Raw genomic sequence first — 18,408 nt, 5'->3', positions numbered from 1 at the left:
TTAACCTGGTAAACACACACGAGATCTGGGAGATAATAGTAGGACAAGGCAGCTTGACTGAAGGGAAACGGAAGCAGAATACTCCAGCAAGGAAGCCAGCACCTGAGCCGGGTTTTAAACAAACGAACAGGAAGTAGGGCATACAAAAACAGCAAACTCCATCTTAACAAAGGGCAAAATCATTCACAAGGTTACCTAGAAAACCCGGAATACTGACAGGTAGTCCTTGCTGCTGCAACAAAAAAAATGCTATTCTATTCTCTATTAATACCGCTGTTATCTACGTTTAGTATAGGGATAGGTGCTAGATGGTATCATCTGCTGGAAATGAGTGTTCATTGCTTTTTTCTAAACACTCATTGACAGATTCATAATTTTTACTGTGATTTGTACTCAGAAATTTATGGAAGAAGGCAGGGTTGCTTGTATTACTTCACAGTTTGGTGCTGCCACGTAAAAAAAAACCTCTTTTCAGGGTCGATTCAAATTTATTCTATTTTCTACAATATTACTATATTACCTCTCTTATCTGCAGTTAGTGTACGGAGAGCTATCGCAGAAGAGATAGCATAATTGCAGGCATTTAGTCAGGGATTATTGCCTTATAGTCTGAGCTGCTGCAACTGTAAAAAAAGTCTATTCTATTCCCTATTAATACCGCTGCTATCTGCATTTAGTATAGGAACAGGTGCTAGGTGGTAACATCTGCTGGAAATGAGTGTACATGCTGGTCACACACACATCTCTTCCACAATCCATAACTTTGCTTTTTTTAACATCTGCTGGAAATGTGTCACGCTGTCTCTGTGTACTGGAGGTAGGGGGCCTAAGCTGACCCTAAGCTGGGGCCCTGACTAATCCCTCTACCTGGAGGTACTGTTAAAGGTACAGAGGTCCAGGCCGCCAGCGTAACCCCTACCTCCTGAGGATCCCTGCACCTAAGTAATCTAGTCCTGAGAAGGACCCCGATCACAACAAAAGGGGACAGGTAATAATATGCCCACACTCAGTATTTAGACGAACGAGACAGTACAAGGGTAAAACCAAAACCACCTTGCATACAAAAACTACACAACTACAACAGAGGGAACACCAACGGGAAAGGAGATAAATGATAAAGCGAGGAAGGGAAAATACACTCCAAATACACTTAGCTCTGAAAATCCAAATACCACGATCTGCTCTGTTAGTCTGCATGAAATGCTTTCACAGACAACTTCCCTAACAGAGCAGCAGACATATGAAGGAGTCTCACTACAGCAGAATTGATTGCAGCTGGGCGAGGCTGGACCTTGTCTAGCACAGAGAGAGAGAGTTAACTCCCTCACTGCCGAAAAGCACAAGACACCAAAAACTCAGCTGCGAGAAGTCAGGCTGTGCAATCATGACGATCTTCGTGGCGACACAACCATGACAGTACCCCCCCTTCTGCGAGGGGCCTCCGGACCTTCAGGGCCAGGTTTATCCGGGTGAGTCGTGTGGAAGGCCCGAATTAACCGGTCCGAGTTAATATCAGACGCAGGAACCCACATCCTCTCCTCAGGACCATACCCCTTCCAATGAACCAGGTACTGAAGGGACCGACGATTAAAGTGTAGCACCCCGAGGGCTCGGCTGCTACAGGGGTATTGCACCTCGAACCAGGGGTGTGGTATTCCACTCCCGGGTAAGGATGGAGTGTGGACTAGAACTCAGTTAGCTGCATGCACCACACACACCCCATTTCCGAGGAACAGTCCAACGGTGCTCCCAGTAGACAGAGTGCAGGCACGACAGCTTCTGTTCCCGGCTGGAGTGGGGAGGGGGAGGAAAACCCAGTGGTGTAGGAGCAGATGGGAGTGGGTTTCTGGGCATAGGAAGGAGCCCATTGGTTGCTAGTCACCTGGGCTCGGGTGTCAGAGGGAGTATAAAAGGTGGGCACCATCTTAGGAGTGAGTTCAGTCAGATAGAAGAAGAGTGAGAAGAGGAGTGACAGGGAGCAGCAGCCCTGTCTGGGTGCTGCCCCTGGAGGGAGCAAGAGTGAAGAAGAAAGGAACAAGAAGCAAGGAAAGAATGAAACATAAGGAAAGGCCCAGAGACATGAAGCAAGAAGGAACCCGAACACGCTAGGAGTCAGCGGGTGAAGGGTTGGCAGATCAGGGTACCGGATCCCAAACTGGTGGAGGCCACTTATCCTCAGCCAGGAACCGGAGGTCGTGGCCACGTCTTGGTGCGACCACTCACTACACCCACCACGAAGGCACGCCACATAGGGTCAGGGAGACCGGAGAAAGGTTTCGCCACCAGAAGGCCCGAGGAAGCTGGACATGGGTGGGTCCCTAGTGGGGACGGCCAGAGAAAGGAACGGGGGAAAGGAGTTCAAGGTCACACTCTGGAACTGCCTGGGGGTTGGTCGAGCCCCGTACCTGGTGGACGCAGCATGGCTCGGGTCGTCATCACCTGCAGGACTGACGTTAATAACAACTGTGAGTAAAGCATTGAAAACTGCAATCAGTCTCTGTGTTCCATCGCACCACCAGCACCATAGGTACCGGGACGCTCTTACTATCACTCCCTTCACCCGCACCAGCTGCCCTGAGGCCATACCTCTCCCGTTGGGGGTTATATCAACATTGCTGCACACCTATACCACCGGCCTCAGCGGTCTGCCCTGCAGCAGCGGTTTCATAACCGCATTCAACGGGTGGCGTAGTCGGACACTAATACCATCATACCAATAACTGCCACTTAGTTTGACCACCCTGGGCGCGGGCCGGGTCACCGCCACACGAAGACTACTACCCCCATCGGATCCGGCTCCGGGTATCCCCCGCGCGCACGCGCGCCGCACTACAGCACTGGCCCAGGGGGTGAGTTAACTTTGGCATAGTCGGCAGGATTACGTGCCCGCAACCACCGGGTACTGCGTGCCTGGAAAAAGAGACTTTTATACTTACCTGTGGTGAAGTTTCCCGCCGTCCGGAGTCGTTTCCCGCCATCTGGAGCCGATTCCCGCCATCCGACGCCATCTTCTGCCTTCTTCCCGCCATCCGTGGAGTTTTCCCGCCATTGGACGCCATCTTGAGGGCGCCGCGCGGGAAGAAGAGGGGCGTGGACTCCGAAAGCCCGCGAGAACTGAAGCCCCGCCTCACGTCCGGACGTTGCGTAAGGTCCTGGAAGGAGCCCAGCAGACGCCGACGTCACAGGAGCGCGACGGAAGGTCCTCAACCCTGACGATCCACTGCGGAGCCGCGGCCTACAGAAGAGGATCATCGCAAGGTAGGCCACGGTCCACTAGGGGGGGAGGAGGATGTCGGATACGGAGGAGAGCTTCACTGCCGCAGCCACCATCCAGCACCGCGTTTATCCCGAGAGGCAGCAGAAGCGGATCGGAGGCCGAGGACGACGCCGCGGGGGAGGCCGCAATGACAAGTAAGGGGGACGCCGTTACTCCGGGCCCTGAGGCCGCGGACCTGCCCCTACCTCCCGCCGCGGAACCCAAAGCGCTGGGTGCCGCGCCACCCGCCGTGCCTCCATCACCAGCAGTCAGCCCTCCAGCAGCAAGCTCTGCAGCGGAGCCTCGCCCTGGACCGTGCTCCCCAACATCGGGCATGATCAGAAAGTCACCGGCCAGGTTAAAAGGCCTAGTGCCTGCGGGCGCTGCACCCCAGCCGGGGCCCGCCAGGACCCCCCATACAGCTCACGGTCCCCGAGTCACCGGGACTGTTGTTAAGTTTCACGTGGCATGTGGCTGGGGCATCATCTAAGACCCGAAGACCATGAGCCAGGTGTTTGTAAACAGAAGCGATGTAGAGTCCCACCTACCGGAGGGGCACAGTGGACGGGACCTGGTGCCTGGAGATACCGTCACCTATACCAGGCATAAGGGAATGAAGGGATGGTACGCCCTTCATGTCCACCGGGTCAAGGAGGAGGAGGAGTTATCGTACCAGGAGGAGAAGAAAGAGGGCCCGGACGGGTCTGAACCTGAGGAAGAGAAAGGAGCGTGTGGAGGACACCGTAAATCGTAAACGGTAAAAGAGGAGATGTAAATAGTTACCCGATCGGGTATAAGGACTGTTGTGGGACTGTTTCCACAAAGAGTGTGGTCCCCGTTGGGACAGAAAGAGAACTGTTGCCTGTTTTGCCCTAATCCCTAACCTGACCGAGGACTGAGAGCGGTCATCCTTTCCCTCTACCTGGCTGAGGACTGAGAGCGGCCGACCCTGTACTTAGTTGCGCTTCCTAAAGCGCCCCCTATTGGTTTTGTAAGAACCCTTCCCAATCTCAAGATACAGTGACTGTTGCACTTTATCAGGTCGTGAGTTGCACAGCGGCCAGATCCCAAGAAGTCAAGAATGTTGAAAATGTTTTATATGAAAAATGTCTAAATGTGAAAGTTTTATAATGCTGCTAAAAGTAACGATGCTGAAGTTTTGTATATCGTGTTTTCTACAAAAGAGTTCCCGTGGCATTAGCAAAAGCGTTGATATCCGTAACGTTAAGAGAAAGAAGAAAAGAGTACCTCCCATAAAGGGATGAGTTTTTGGTTAAACGTCTTATATATGAGTGCACTTTAAAATTTTTGTAAGTTAGTAATTGTTTTGCTCTGTTTCAGCCTGAGGACGTGCTGTGGTTTACCAGGGGGGAATTTAGCACCCCGAGGGCTCGGCTGCTACAGGGGTATTGCACCTCGAACCAGGGGTGTGGTATTCCACTCCCGGGTAAGGATGGAGTGTGGACTAGAACTCAGTTAGCTGCAAGCACCACACACACCCCATTTCCGAGGAACAGTCCAACGGTGCTCCCACTAGACAGAGTGCAGGCACGACAGCTTCTGTTCCCGGCTGGAGTGGGGAGGGGGAGGAAAACCCAGTGGTGTAGGAGCAGATGGGAGTGGGTTTCTGGGCATAGGAAGGAGCCCATTGGTTGCTAGTCACCTGGGCTCGGGTGTCAGAGGGAGTATAAAAGGTGGGCACCATCTTAGGAGTGAGTTCAGTCAGATAGAAGAAGAGTGAGAAGAGGAGTGACAGGGAGCAGCAGCCCTGTCTGGGTGCTGCCCCTGGAGGGAGCAAGAGTGAAGAAGAAAGGAACAAGAAGCAAGGAAAGAATGAAACATAAGGAAAGGCCCAGAGACATGAAGCAAGAAGGAACCCGAACACGCTAGGAGTCACCGGGTGAAGGGTTGGCAGATCAGGGTACCGGATCCCAAACTGGTGGAGGCCACTTATCCTCAGCCAGGAACCGGAGGTCGTGGCCACGTCTTGGTGCGACCACTCACTACACCCACCACGAAGGCACGCCACATAGGGTCAGGGAGACCGGAGAAAGGTTTCGCCACCAGAAGGCCCGAGGAAGCTGGACATGGGTGGGTCCCTAGTGGGGACGGCCAGAGAAAGGAACGGGGAAAGGAGTTCAAGGTCACACTCTGGAACTGCCTGGGGGTTGGTCGAGCCCCGTACCTGGTGGACGCAGCATGGCTCGGGTCGTCATCACCTGCAGGACTGACGTTAATAACAACTGTGAGTAAAGCATTGAAAACTGCAATCAGTCTCTGTGTTCCATCGCACCACCAGCACCATAGGTACCGGGACGCTCTTACTATCACTCCCTTCACCCGCACCAGCTGCCCTGAGGCCATACCTCTCCCGTTGGGGGTTATATCAACATTGCTGCACACCTATACCACCGGCCTCAGCGGTCTGCCCTGCAGCAGCGGTTTCATAACCGCATTCAACGGGTGGCGTAGTCGGACACTAATACCATCATACCAATAACTGCCACTTAGTTTGACCACCCTGGGCGCGGACCGGGTCACCGCCACACGAAGACTACTACCCCCATCGGATCCGGCTCCGGGTATCCCCCGCGCGCACGCGCGCCGCACTACAGCACTGGCCCAGGGGGTGAGTCAAAAGCATGAATCGATGACCTTCGATACCTGGAACTCCAAGTTACCATTGACCACCACTGGAGGCGGAGGTAAAGGTGACGGTATCACCGGTGCCACATACCTCTTAAGCAACGATCTGTTGTGAATTTTAAACGTAGGGGGGAGATCAAGACGGAATGCCACCGGATTAATTATAGAACTGATCCTGTATGGCCCGATGAACCTGGGACCCAGTTTCCAGGAAGGAACCTTAAGTTTTATATTCTTAGTAGACAACCATACCAGATCGTTCACACTTAAGTCCGGACCAGACACTCTCCTCCTGTCAGCCATACGTTTATAACGGTTCCCCATAGTACTCAGATTATTCAGTACCCCTCTCCATACAAAAGCGAGTGATGACGAAAATCGTTCCTCCTCAGGAACCCCCGAAGAGCCCCCTCTACTGAAAGTACAAAACTGGGGGTGAAAACCATATGCCCCAAAAAACGGGGACTTACCAGTGGACTCGCTCCGCCTATTATTAAGAGCAAACTCCGCCAGAGGTAAGAAAGAAGCCCAGTCCTCCTGGTTCTCTGACACAAAACACCGGAGATATGTCTCCAAACTCTGGTTCAGACGTTCCGTCTGACCATTGGTCTGGGGATGAAAAGCCGAAGAGAACGACAAATGCATCCCCCTCCGAGTACAAAATGCCTTCCAGAACTTGGACACAAACTGAGACCCCCGATCTGACACCACATCGGAGGGTACCCCGTGAAGCCTCACAATCTCCCCAATGAACACCTGCGCAAGAGTTTTAGCATTAGGAAGAGCAGGAAGAGCGATAAAATGTGCGATCTTGCTGAACCTGTCTACTACAACGAGAATGACAGTTTTACCCGAAGACGGCGGGAGGTCCGTAATAAAGTCCATAGACAGATGAGTCCAAGGACGCTCCGGGATCTTCAAAGGTAAGAGGGCCCCAGACGGACGGGTATGTGGGGTCTTAGAGTGCGCACAAACCCCACAGGACGCAACAAAAGTTACCACCTCCTTATGTAAGTTAGGCCACCAAAACTGACGCGAGAGGAGATCCACAGTTGCTTTACTCCCCGGGTGTCCTGCTAAAGCTGAGTTATGGTGAGCCTCGATCACCTTTTGTCGTAGCTGATCTGGAACAAACAGTCTCCCTGGAGGTCCAACAGGGGCGTCCCCCTGAGCCTCCAATACCTCCTCCTCAAGCTCAGAGCATACTGCCGACACCACCACCCCCTCTTGAAGGATAGGAACCGGGTCATCCGTATTCCCGGCCCCAGGGAAACTACGAGATAAGGCATCCGCCTTCACATTCTTTGACCCAGGACGAAACGTAACGACAAAATTAAACCTGGTAAAAAACAACGACCACCTGGCTTGTCTGGGATTCAGACGTTTTGCAGACTCCAGATAAAGCAGGTTCTTGTGATCGGTGATGACGGTGACCGGATGGACTGCCCCCTCCAAAAAATGGCGCCACTCCTCAAAAGCTAACTTAATGGCCAAGAGTTTCCTATTGCCGCCATCGTAATTCCTCTCGGCGGACGACAATTTTTTAGAGAAAAAGGTGCACGGATGCCACTTACCAGGGGACGAACCTTGTGACAACACTGCTCCCACCCCTACCTCGGAAGCGTCTACCTCTACAATGAATGGCTGTGACGCATCAGGTTGAATGAGTATGGGTGCCGAGGCAAAACATTTTTTCAAGGAGGAGAAAGCTTGACAAGCCTTGTCAGACCACCTAGAAAAATCCGTCCCCTTTTTTGTCATGTCAGTGAGAGGTTTAACCATGGACGAGAAATTACGAATGAACTTCCGGTAATAATTAGCAAATCCCAGGAAACGTTGTAGTGCCTTAAGATTCTCAGGCAGATCCCACTCAAGAACTGCCCGCACTTTCCCAGGGTCCATACGAAAACCGGACGCTGAAACCAGGAAGCCTAAAAACTGGAGTTCCTGTACGGCGAACACACACTTTTCCCATTTGGCATACAGTTTATTATCCCGCAAGATCTGTAACACCTGCCTAACGTGCTCCTGATGAGACACCAGATCAAGCGAGTAAATTAAGATATCATCCAGATATATGACAACAAACTGTCCAACCAGGCGGCGAAAAATGTCATTAACCACTTCGCGCCAGAGCCTGTTTTTGCCTTCGTGACCGGGCCAATTTTTTCAATTCTGACCACTGTCACTTTATGAGGTAATTACTCTGGAACGCTTCAACGGATCCCCCTGATTCTGAGATTGTTTTTTTGTGACATATTGTACTTCATGATAGTGGTAAAATTTCTTTGATATCACTTGCGTTTGATTGTGAAAAAAATCAGAAATTTGGCAAAAATTTTGAAAATTTTGCAATTTTCAAACTTTGAATTTTCATGCCCTTTAATCAAAGAGATATATCACACAAAATAGTTAATAAATAACATTGCCCACATGTCTACTTCACATCAGCACAATTTTGGAACCAAATTTTTTTTTTTGTTAGGAAGCTATAAGGGTTAAAAGTTGACCAGCGATTTCTCATTTTTACAACAAAATTTACAAAAACATTTTTTTTAGGGACCACATCTTATTTGAAGTGACTTTGAGGAGCCTTTATGACAGAAAATACCCAAAAGTGATACCATTCTAAAAACTGCACCCCTCAAGGTGCTCAAAACCACATTCAAGAAGTTTATTAACCCTTCAGGTGCTTCACAGGAATTTTTGGAATGTGGAAGAAAACAATGAACATTTAACTTTTTTTCACAAAACTGCTACTTTAACCTCAAATTTTTAATTTTCACAAGGGCAGCCAGAAAAAATGAACCCCAAAATGTGTTGTGTAATTTCTCCTGAGCACGCTGATACCCCATATGTGGTGCAAAACCACTGTTTGGGTGCACGGCATGGCTTGGAAGGTAAGGAGCGCCATTTGACTTTTGGAATGGAAATTTGACTGGAATGGATAGCGGACGCCATGTTGCATTTGGAGAGCCCCAGAGGTGTCTAAACAGAGGAAACCCCCAACAAGTGACCCCATTTTGGAAACTAGACCCCTCAAGGAACTTATCTAGATGTGTGGTGAGCACCTTGAACCCCCAGGGGCTTCACAGAATTTTATAATGTTGAAGTGTGAAAATAAAAAAACACATTTTTAACACAAAACTGCTACTTTAGCCTCAAATTTTTAATTTTCACAAGGGCAGCCAGAAAAAATGGACCCCAAAATGTGTTGTGCAATTTCTCCTGAGCACGCTGATACCCCATATGTGGTGCAAAGCCACTGTTTGGGCGCACGGCATGGCTTGGAAGGTAAGGAGCGCCATTTGACTTTTGGAATGGAAATTTGACTGGAATGGATAGCGGACGCCATGTTGCATTTGGAGAGCCCCTGAGGTGCCTAAACAGAGGAAACCCCCAACAAGTGACCCCATTTTGGAAACTAGACCCCTCAAGGAACTTATCTAGATGTGTGGTGAGCACCTTGAACCCCCAGGGGCTTCACAAAATTTTATAATGTTGAAGTGTGAAAATAAAAAAACACATTTTTAACACAAAACTGCTACTTTAGCCTCAAATTTTTAATTTTCACAAGGGCAGCCAGAAAAAATGGACCCCAAAATGTGTTGTGCAATTTCTCCTGAGCACGCTGATACCCCATATGTGGTGCAAAGCCACTGTTTGGGCGCACGGCATGGCTTGGAAGGTAAGGAGCGCCATTTGACTTTTGGAATGGAAATTTGACTGGAATGGATAGCGGACGCCATGTTGCATTTGGAGAGCCCCTGAGGTGCCTAAACAGAGGAAACCCCCGACAAGTGACCCCATTTTGGAAACTAGACCCCTCAAGGAACTTATCTAGATGTGTGGTGAGCACCTTGAACCCCCAGGGGCTTCACAGAATTTTATAATGTTGAAGTGTGAAAATAAAAAAAACACATTTTTAACACAAAACTGCTACTTTAGCCTCAAATTTTTAATTTTCACAAGGGCAGCCAGAAAAAATGGACCCCAAAATGTGTTGTGCAATTTCTCCTGAGCACGCTGATACCCCATATGTGGTGCAAAGCCACATTTGACTTTTGGAATGGAAATTTGACTGGAATGGATAGCGGACGCCATGTTGCATTTGGAGAGCCCCTGAGGTGCCTAAACAGAGGAAACCCACAACAAGTGACCGAATTTTACAATCTACTCCTCTGTATAAATTAATCTAGTGGTGGGAAAATAAGTAGATAGGTAAATGGTCACTAAACCCATAGATGAATTCCCACAGAGGTGTCATTTCTATAATGGGGTCACTTCAGGGGGGATTATGCTGTTCTGGCACTTTTCAGAGTACCAGAGCTAAAGAATCCCCCCCCCATTTTGGAAAATGAAACCCCTCTGGGAATTCATCTATGGGTTTAGTGACCATTTTAACTCAATGGATGATTTCCAGAAACAAGCACGCAATGGAAGGTTTAGATTCTGGAGAACCCCCCCTGGAAATTAAGTGAGCTCTACTCGAATATGTCATTCACTAAATGAACCAAATGTTTGAATGACATAATGAGATACATTTTTACAGTTTAAAAACGTGGTTCTGTGTGGAAGATTTTAAAGCAGTCAGTGACGCATAAGGCTGGCAATGATGGGCATTGTGGGCAATAGTAGCGGGTATCACGCCTCATTCCTCTCTTAGTACATACACGACATCTTTTCTGGGGGTTCCTTCTTGTTTCCGTTGCTGGAATAAGTGCAATAAAATGTCGCTCAGTGAGTCTTTTCACATCCTCAGATTCTAATGGATGAGCGGGGCCAACACTTTGAAAGACAAGATTTTCAATTACCTTTTCTTGATAATCAAGAAAAGGATCTGAATTTCCTGCTTTTTTGTACAACACAAAAGAATTGTATGTGGCCACCTGAAACAAATAAATAACCAACTTTTTATACCAGGTCTAGGACTTTCTTGATACCTGGTATGGCTGTAGAACCTGGTCTGCAAGGTCCACACCCCCCATGTGTTTGTTGTAGTCAATGACTGACACAGGTTTTTGCTTCGGAGTGGTGGATCCTAGTTCTACAATGGCCCTTGTGGCATCTGTGTGGATCGAGCTGAGGACAAAAATATCCCTCTTATCCCTATATTTCAGGGCAAGCAGCTCTCCGTTGCGTACAGCCCCTAACTGCCCCTTTTGAAACTTTTGGTTGACCAATGGTTGTGGAAACCCCTGACGGTTTTTACGGATGGTCCCACAAGCCCCGATGTTGTGTTCAACCAGACTTTTAAATAGGTATTTGCTGGTGTAATAATTGTCCACATATAGATTGTAGCCTTTTTGAAAAAATGGACTTATCAGCTCCCAAACAATTTTTCCAGATGTCCCCAGATAAGTAGGGCATCCTGGTGGGTTTAGTTGGCTATCTTTCCCCTCATATATGCGAAAAGCGGATGTGTATCCGGTTGAACTTTCGCACATTTTATAGAGCTTTATTCCAAACCTTGCCCTTTTAGATGGGATAAATTGCTTGAGGTGCAGTCTTCCTTTGAATTTTACAAGGGACTCGTCTATAGAAATATTTTGTGTTGGGGTGTAGAGGCTTAAGAATTTTTCTGACAAATTTTCAATGATGGGTCTAATTTTGTATAACCTGTCATGTTCTGGGGCATTTCTGGGCAGGCATTGACTATTGTCGTTAAAATGCCAAAACCGCATGAGCATTTCATAACGGGTCCTAGGCAGAATGACTGAAGACATAGGGGTGGCTTGAACAGGGTGGTTGGACCAGTAGGATCGAATGCTCGGTTTTTTAACAAGCCCCATGGCAAATGTAAGTCCTAAAAATTTTTTTATTTCCGGGACATTAGTTGGTGTCCATAAATTTGCCCTAGCATAGTAAGATCGGGGATTCTGGCTTATGAATTGGGACGCGTATAAATTTGTTTGCACGACAATATGCTCTAGCAAGCTGTCTGTAAAAAACTAATTAAAAAAATGAATTGGTCCAAAATCTTCCACCTCCACATTTATACCAGGAGTGGCGTTGAAATCAGGGCTGAATGGAGCAGCCGAATCTGAAGCCTCCCATCTGGGAAATGCTAGATCATGTGGCAATGCCCCTTGTACACTGGGGTGCGCCAATTCACTAGTAGCAGGGGCAGCGCTTGTACTGGGCAGTGTTCCCTGATTTGGAGACGTTTGTCCAGTAGCGCTATTCGCCCCTATTGCTGTACTGGTCCTTGGGCTTGAGGATGGACCAGAATCACTGCTCATTTCTGAGCTCTCAGTGTCGCCGCTACTAAAGCCCTCAAAATCCACTGTCATCAGTGTCAGAACACAGCAGGGCATACACCTCCTCTGCGGTATAAGTCTGACGGGCCATTTTATTTTTATATTTTTTGACTGGACTGAACGGACCGGACTGAAAGGACGGGACCGGACTGGACTGACCGGACTGATCTGACAGGACTGACTGACTGATGTGACAGGACTGACTGACTGATCTGACAGGACTGACTGACTGACAGATCTGACAGGACTGACTGACTGACAGATCTGACTGACTGACAGATCTGACAGGACTGACTGACTGACAGATCTGACAGGACTGACTGATCTGACAGGACTGACTGACAGATCTGACAGGACTGACTGACAGATCTGACAGGACTGACAGATCTGACTGACAGATCTGACAGGACTGACAGATCTGACTGGACTGATCTGACAGGACTGACAGATCTGACTGGACTGATCTGACTGGACTGACTGATCTGACAGACTCACTAACCCTAACTCTTACTTTCTTTTTTATTTTTATTTTTTTTTACTTTCACAGTGGCAAGGCTGACAGCTCTTGTCACACTGTTTCTCCTCTGCTCTCTCACTGAGATCGGAGGAGAAACTGCATTTATCAGGCAGATCGCCCGGGAAAGTTTGTTGCTAAAACAAACTTCCCTGGTGATCTCTCTGATTGGCTGGTGTGACGCTGACATCATCGAGACCTGAGCCAATCAGGTCTCGATGATGTCAGAGGTCACAGCACCGGGATCCCCGCCGCTGACAGGTATGTGGGTGGTCCCGATCGCCGACCACCGGCTGTCCCTATCTTTTAAATGCCGCGATCGCTATGGATCGCGGCATCTAGAAGATAGGAACAGGTTAACATCATGGGGACCTGATCCAATCAGGTCCCCATGATGCCACATGTCAGAGCTATCGCTCTGAACCGGTACCGCAGCGCTAGCAGGACCCTGGGGGTCCTGAGCGCTGCGGGACCACCCACCGTTTTTAAACGTCGGCGCTGCACAGAGCCCAGGCAGCGCCGACGTTTATGTACAGTGGGCGGTCCTGAACCGGTTAACAAAGTGTTGGAACACCGCCGGGGCATTAGTCAGACCGAATGGCATGACAAGGTTCTCATAATGTCCCTCCGGAGTGTTAAACGCCGTCTTCCACTCATCTCCCTCCTTCATTCTAATCAGATTGTACGCCCCCCTGAGATCCAACTTAGAGAACCATTTGGCGCCCACGATCTGATTAAAGAGATCGGGAATAAGTGGGAGCGGGTACGGATCCCGGACCGTAATCCGATTAAGTTCACGGAAATCCAGGCAAGGGCGTAGGCCTCCATCCTTCTTCTTCACAAAGAAGAACCCCGCGGCCACCGGGGAAGATGAAGGTCTAATATGCCCCTTAGCCAGACTTTCAGAAATATAATCCTTCATGGCCTGCCTCTCAGGACCAGAAAGGTTATACAACCTAGATTTAGGTAACTTGGCCTCAGGGAGCAGTTTTACAGAACAGTCATACTCGCGATGAGGAGGTAGTTCCTGACACCCTTTCTCCGAAAATACATCCTCAAAGTCCGCCAGAAACGGAGGTAAGACCCTTGGAGTGACAGCACCAATGACCGTATTCATGCAGTTTTTATTACAGAAATTACTCCATTGGCTTATCTCTCTGGATTGCCAATTAATAACCGGGTTATGCTTAGTTAACCAAGGAAGGCCCAACACTATAGGAGTGGGAAGACCCTCCAACACGTAGCAAGACAACAGTTCTTTATGTATCGCCCCCACTTGAAGTTTTACGTTATGCACAACATGCAAAAAACTTCCCAGACCGAGGGGCCTGGCATCGATCGAGAATATGGGGATGGGTTTAGCCAACTCACTCAAATGCATACCTTGAACCCGGGCAAACCGAGCGTCCACCAGATTAGCCCCGGCCCCACTATCTAAAAGAACAGATATCTTCTCAGTTCTCGTACCCACCACCACCTCCGCCGGTACGAGAAACTGAGATGACCCTAGGGACGAAATACCTACTCCCAGATTGCCGTCCACCACACAACCTGGGATTAAAAGTTTTCCGACGACTCTTTACTCTGCAAAGGACGGGATGGACACCCCCCAATAAAGTGTCCCTTTCTCCCGCAGAAGAAACACCTTCCAGTCTTGTGGTGTGCCACCGGTCCCCTCCCCCGAAATGATGTCCCTCCTAATTGCATAGGCTCCTCTGGACTGACCAGGGGAACCACCATATGAGGGGACCTTGTAGGAGGTGGAGTCATCACGGGGGGTGGAGTTATCCCGCACCTCTCCCGAAGCCATCTGTCAATGCGGATAGCAAGGGCCATAGCGGCTTCCAGTGACGCGGGAGAGTCATACTGTGCCAACACATCCTTTAATTTGTCGGATAAACCTTGACAAAACTGGCTCCTAAGAGCCGGGTCATTCCACTGGGTGTCAGTGGCCCACCTACGGAACTCCGAACAGAATTCCTCCGCCGGACGATCTCCCTGCTGGATCCTACGTAACTTAGATTCAGCAAGGGAGATCCGATCCGGGTCATCATATACAAGACCCAGAGCAGCAAAAAACCTATCCACTGACTGGAGAGCCGGGGAGCCCGGGGGAAGAGAGAACGCCCAAGATTGTCGGTCCCCTTGTAGGAGCGAGATGACAATTCCCACCCTTTGTTCTTCACTCCCCGATGACCGAGGCCGCAGCCGAAAGTACAACTTGCATGCCTCCCGGAAAACAAAAAACTTGTCCCGCCCCCCAGTGAACCTGTCAGGGAGAGCTACTTTAGGTTCTGGTCCGGCTTGCTCCTGAGGATACAAAACCTTGGACCTAACGTCCGCCAGCTCCATGGACAAACTCTGCAACTGCCGAGCTAGACCGGCTACTGGATCCATGGTAGCTGGAGAAAATCTAAGTGGTCGGTGAAAATGTCACGCTGTCTCTGTGTACTGGAGGTAGGGGGCCTAAGCTGACCCTAAGCTGGGGCCCTGACTAATCCCTCTACCTGGAGGTACTGTTAAAGGTACAGAGGTCCAGGCCACCAGCGTAACCCCTACCTCCTGAGGATCCCAGCACCTAAGTAATCTAGTCCTGAGAAGGACCCCGATCACAACAAAAGGGGACAGGTAATAATATGCCCACACTCAGTATTTAGACGAACGAGACAGTACAAGGGTAAAACCAAAACCACCTTGCATACAAAAACTACACAACTACAACAGAGGGAACACCAACGGGAAAGGAGATAAATGATAAAGCGAGGAAGGGAAAATACACTCCAAATACACTTAGCTCTGAAACTCCAAATACCACGATCCGCTCTGTTAGTCTGCATGAAATGCTTTCACCGACAACTTCCCTAACAGAGCAGCAGACATATGAAGGAATCTCACTACAGCAGAATTGATTGCAGCTGGGCGAGGCTGGACCTTGTCTAGCACAGAGAGAGAGAGTTAACTCCCTCACTGCCGAAAAGCACAAGACACCAAAAACTCAGCTGCGAGAAGTCAGGCTGTGCAATCGTGACGATCTTCGTGGCGACACAACCATGACAAAATGAGTGTTCATTCTGGTCACATACATCTCTTCCACAATCCATAACTTTGCTTTTTTTTCCATGCACTCATTGACAGATACTTGTTTTTTATGGTGATCTGTACTCAGAAATTCATCAAAGTTGACAGAAATTCATCAAAGTTGACAAAATTTACTGATTTATTGTGTCATTCGTAGTTTCTTTGTAGCTTCTGTATGAAAGAGGTAGAGGTGGGAGACTTGACGCTACTAGAGCTGGAATTACCACTTCAGAACTATCCACTGCTTTGTTTCCATCCATTTCTTGGGACTTCTTGAAGTATGTATGGGGTCTTTGTCCTGCTGTAAGACCCATGACCCAGGATGCAATATCCTTTGGGAATCTTCACATTTCATGAGTTTCATGTTTGCAAGGGCACAGAGCCAATGCACCCTGTGCCAGAGTAGTAAAGCAATCCCTAAGTGTCTTTGAAACTCCACCATATATGACTGTATGTACTGTGTTCTTTTATTTGTAGGCCTCATTCCATTTACAGTAAACAGTTGAATGATGTGCTTTAACAAAAAGCTCTATCTTGGTCTTATCTGTCCACAAGACGCCTGCTGGTCCTCTGAAAATAGTGGAGGCTGCCTGCTGACCTTCTAAAAATAGTGGAAGCCACCTGCTGGCACTCTATAAATTGTGAGGTCCGCCTGCTGGACATCCAAGTTTCAAACTTTACAGAATATATACGAAAAAGAATATTTGACCACCTCAGATGGATACGTTCTATTGCAGTAGCAATGTATGACTATGCAAAGAATAGTCGCCTGCTGGCCCTCCAAGTTTCAAACTTTACAGTATTAATATGAAAAAGAAAATGTGACCACTTCAGATGGATAAATTATAAATTATATTGCAGTAGCAATATACGGCTATGCAAAGCATGGAATAAATGGCACTATAATAATAAATAATAATAAAAACTATACTATTTGTACTGTGAGTAAATCAAGATGATCTGTGATACTTTGGGAGTAAGTGCTGAGTCCGATACTAATGTAGAGATGTCTAAAGTTACTCTGATTTGCAACCAAGTGAAACCTGTTAACTTAGTAACATTGGGTGATTCTGATGACATGACCTGTAGTAGTTTGGTACCTGGTAATGCTATAGTCATGTCCTGAGGATTGCCCTCTTAACCTCGCCGAAACCGGCACTGCTCTAGCGATGGCGGATGATGTCCCTGTGATTCATGACTATAAGAATATGTAGTCGTCTGTAAGCCCATCATACCCAATAAACATGTCTTAATAATGCTAACCAGTCTACACTCATGGTGACCCACTCCAACTAGCCAGCCAGGGGTCCCCTTACATGTCATCTGTGACCCACAGCCAAAGTGCCTATTCCATAGACAGCAATCTGCTGTCCAAACTCTCACTTTAACTTCCCCCAAGTCCCTCAGAGCCAAAAGTTCGTAGCATCACTACATACTGGTGTCAGTTTAGAGAAGCTACGGGACCCTTCTAAGAAGCAAAGGGTATCTAGGGAGGCGGTACCGGTAGATGGGCTCAGAAGACAATCTGTGAATCGGTCTCCCATGCCATCTCTCAAAAGGGAAGGTGTCATAAATGGAGGTACAGATCAAAGGCTCGGGGGGTATTCCTTCATCTCTGCTGAAACCTTGGGGGCTGGGTGCACGCCCTCATCTCTTCTGAGATTGCCACACACTTCAAAAATAAGATTGGCCAAACAAGGCAAGTCTTTATTTTTTCACCACCACAATTCCTCTGTATACAAGACCATTATCCTTACCCCATAACCTCCCTCTCCAACATCACTGAAGGAAAGCTTACTCTCCAAATTACACCTCACTTATTGTGCACTTGATCCCATCCCATCTCGCTTCCTCCTCAACCTCACCACCACACTTATCCCATCCCTAACCCATCTCTTCAACCTATCACTAACTTTTGGTACCTTCCCTTTTGCTTTCAAACATGCCACAATCACGCCAATTCCTCAAAAAAACATCCCTCTACCCGACCACTATGTCCAGCTATATTACTGCACCCATTCGCTTCCAAACTCCTTGAGCAGCATGTCCACGCTAAACTTTCCTCCCACCTCTCACCTAACTCACTCTTTGACAACTTACAATCTGGCATCTGTCCCCACCATTCCACAGAATCTGCCCTGACCAAAATTACTAATGACTTACTGACAGCCAAAGCGAACAGACAATTCTCTATACTCCTCCTTCTAGATCTGTCCTCTGTCTCCTGCTACAGATTCTCTCTTCCTTTAGCCTCAAAAAACTTGCCCTATTCTGGATCTTCTCATACCTTTGTAACCGCATATTTAGCATCTCACACGCCCACACTACCTCCTTATCCTGCTCTTTCTCTGTTGGAGTCCCTGTCCTGGAATTCTTACTCTTTGCCATCTATACCCTTGGCCTGGGACAACTCATGGCTAACAGTACTATCTATACGCTGATGACACTCAGATCTACCTCTCTGGCCCAGATGTTACCTCTCTGCTGTCCAGATTCCCAGAGTGTCTATCAGCCATTTCCTTCTTCTACTACTCCTCTCGCTTCCTCAAACTCAATGTAGACAAATCTGAACTCAGCATCTTTCCTCTATCTCACGTATCTTCCCTACCTGATCTATCTATAACAATAAATGACATCCCTTGTACCGGAAATCC

General features: G+C 48.4%; 1 pseudogene; it reads right to left on the bottom strand.

The window, feature by feature from the left end:
- LOC141154587 (uncharacterized) overlaps positions 1-18,408 on the bottom strand; it is a 64,889-nt pseudogene continuing 46,481 nt past the window's right edge.

The sequence above is a fragment of the Phyllobates terribilis genome, unplaced genomic scaffold (assembly GCF_046119375.1).
Source record: "Phyllobates terribilis strain yellow unplaced genomic scaffold, ASM4611937v1 Scaffold_1__5_contigs__length_1240528914, whole genome shotgun sequence".
Taxonomy (NCBI): domain Eukaryota; kingdom Metazoa; phylum Chordata; class Amphibia; order Anura; family Dendrobatidae; genus Phyllobates; species Phyllobates terribilis.
This window is presented reverse-complemented; position numbering and strand designations above follow the sequence as displayed.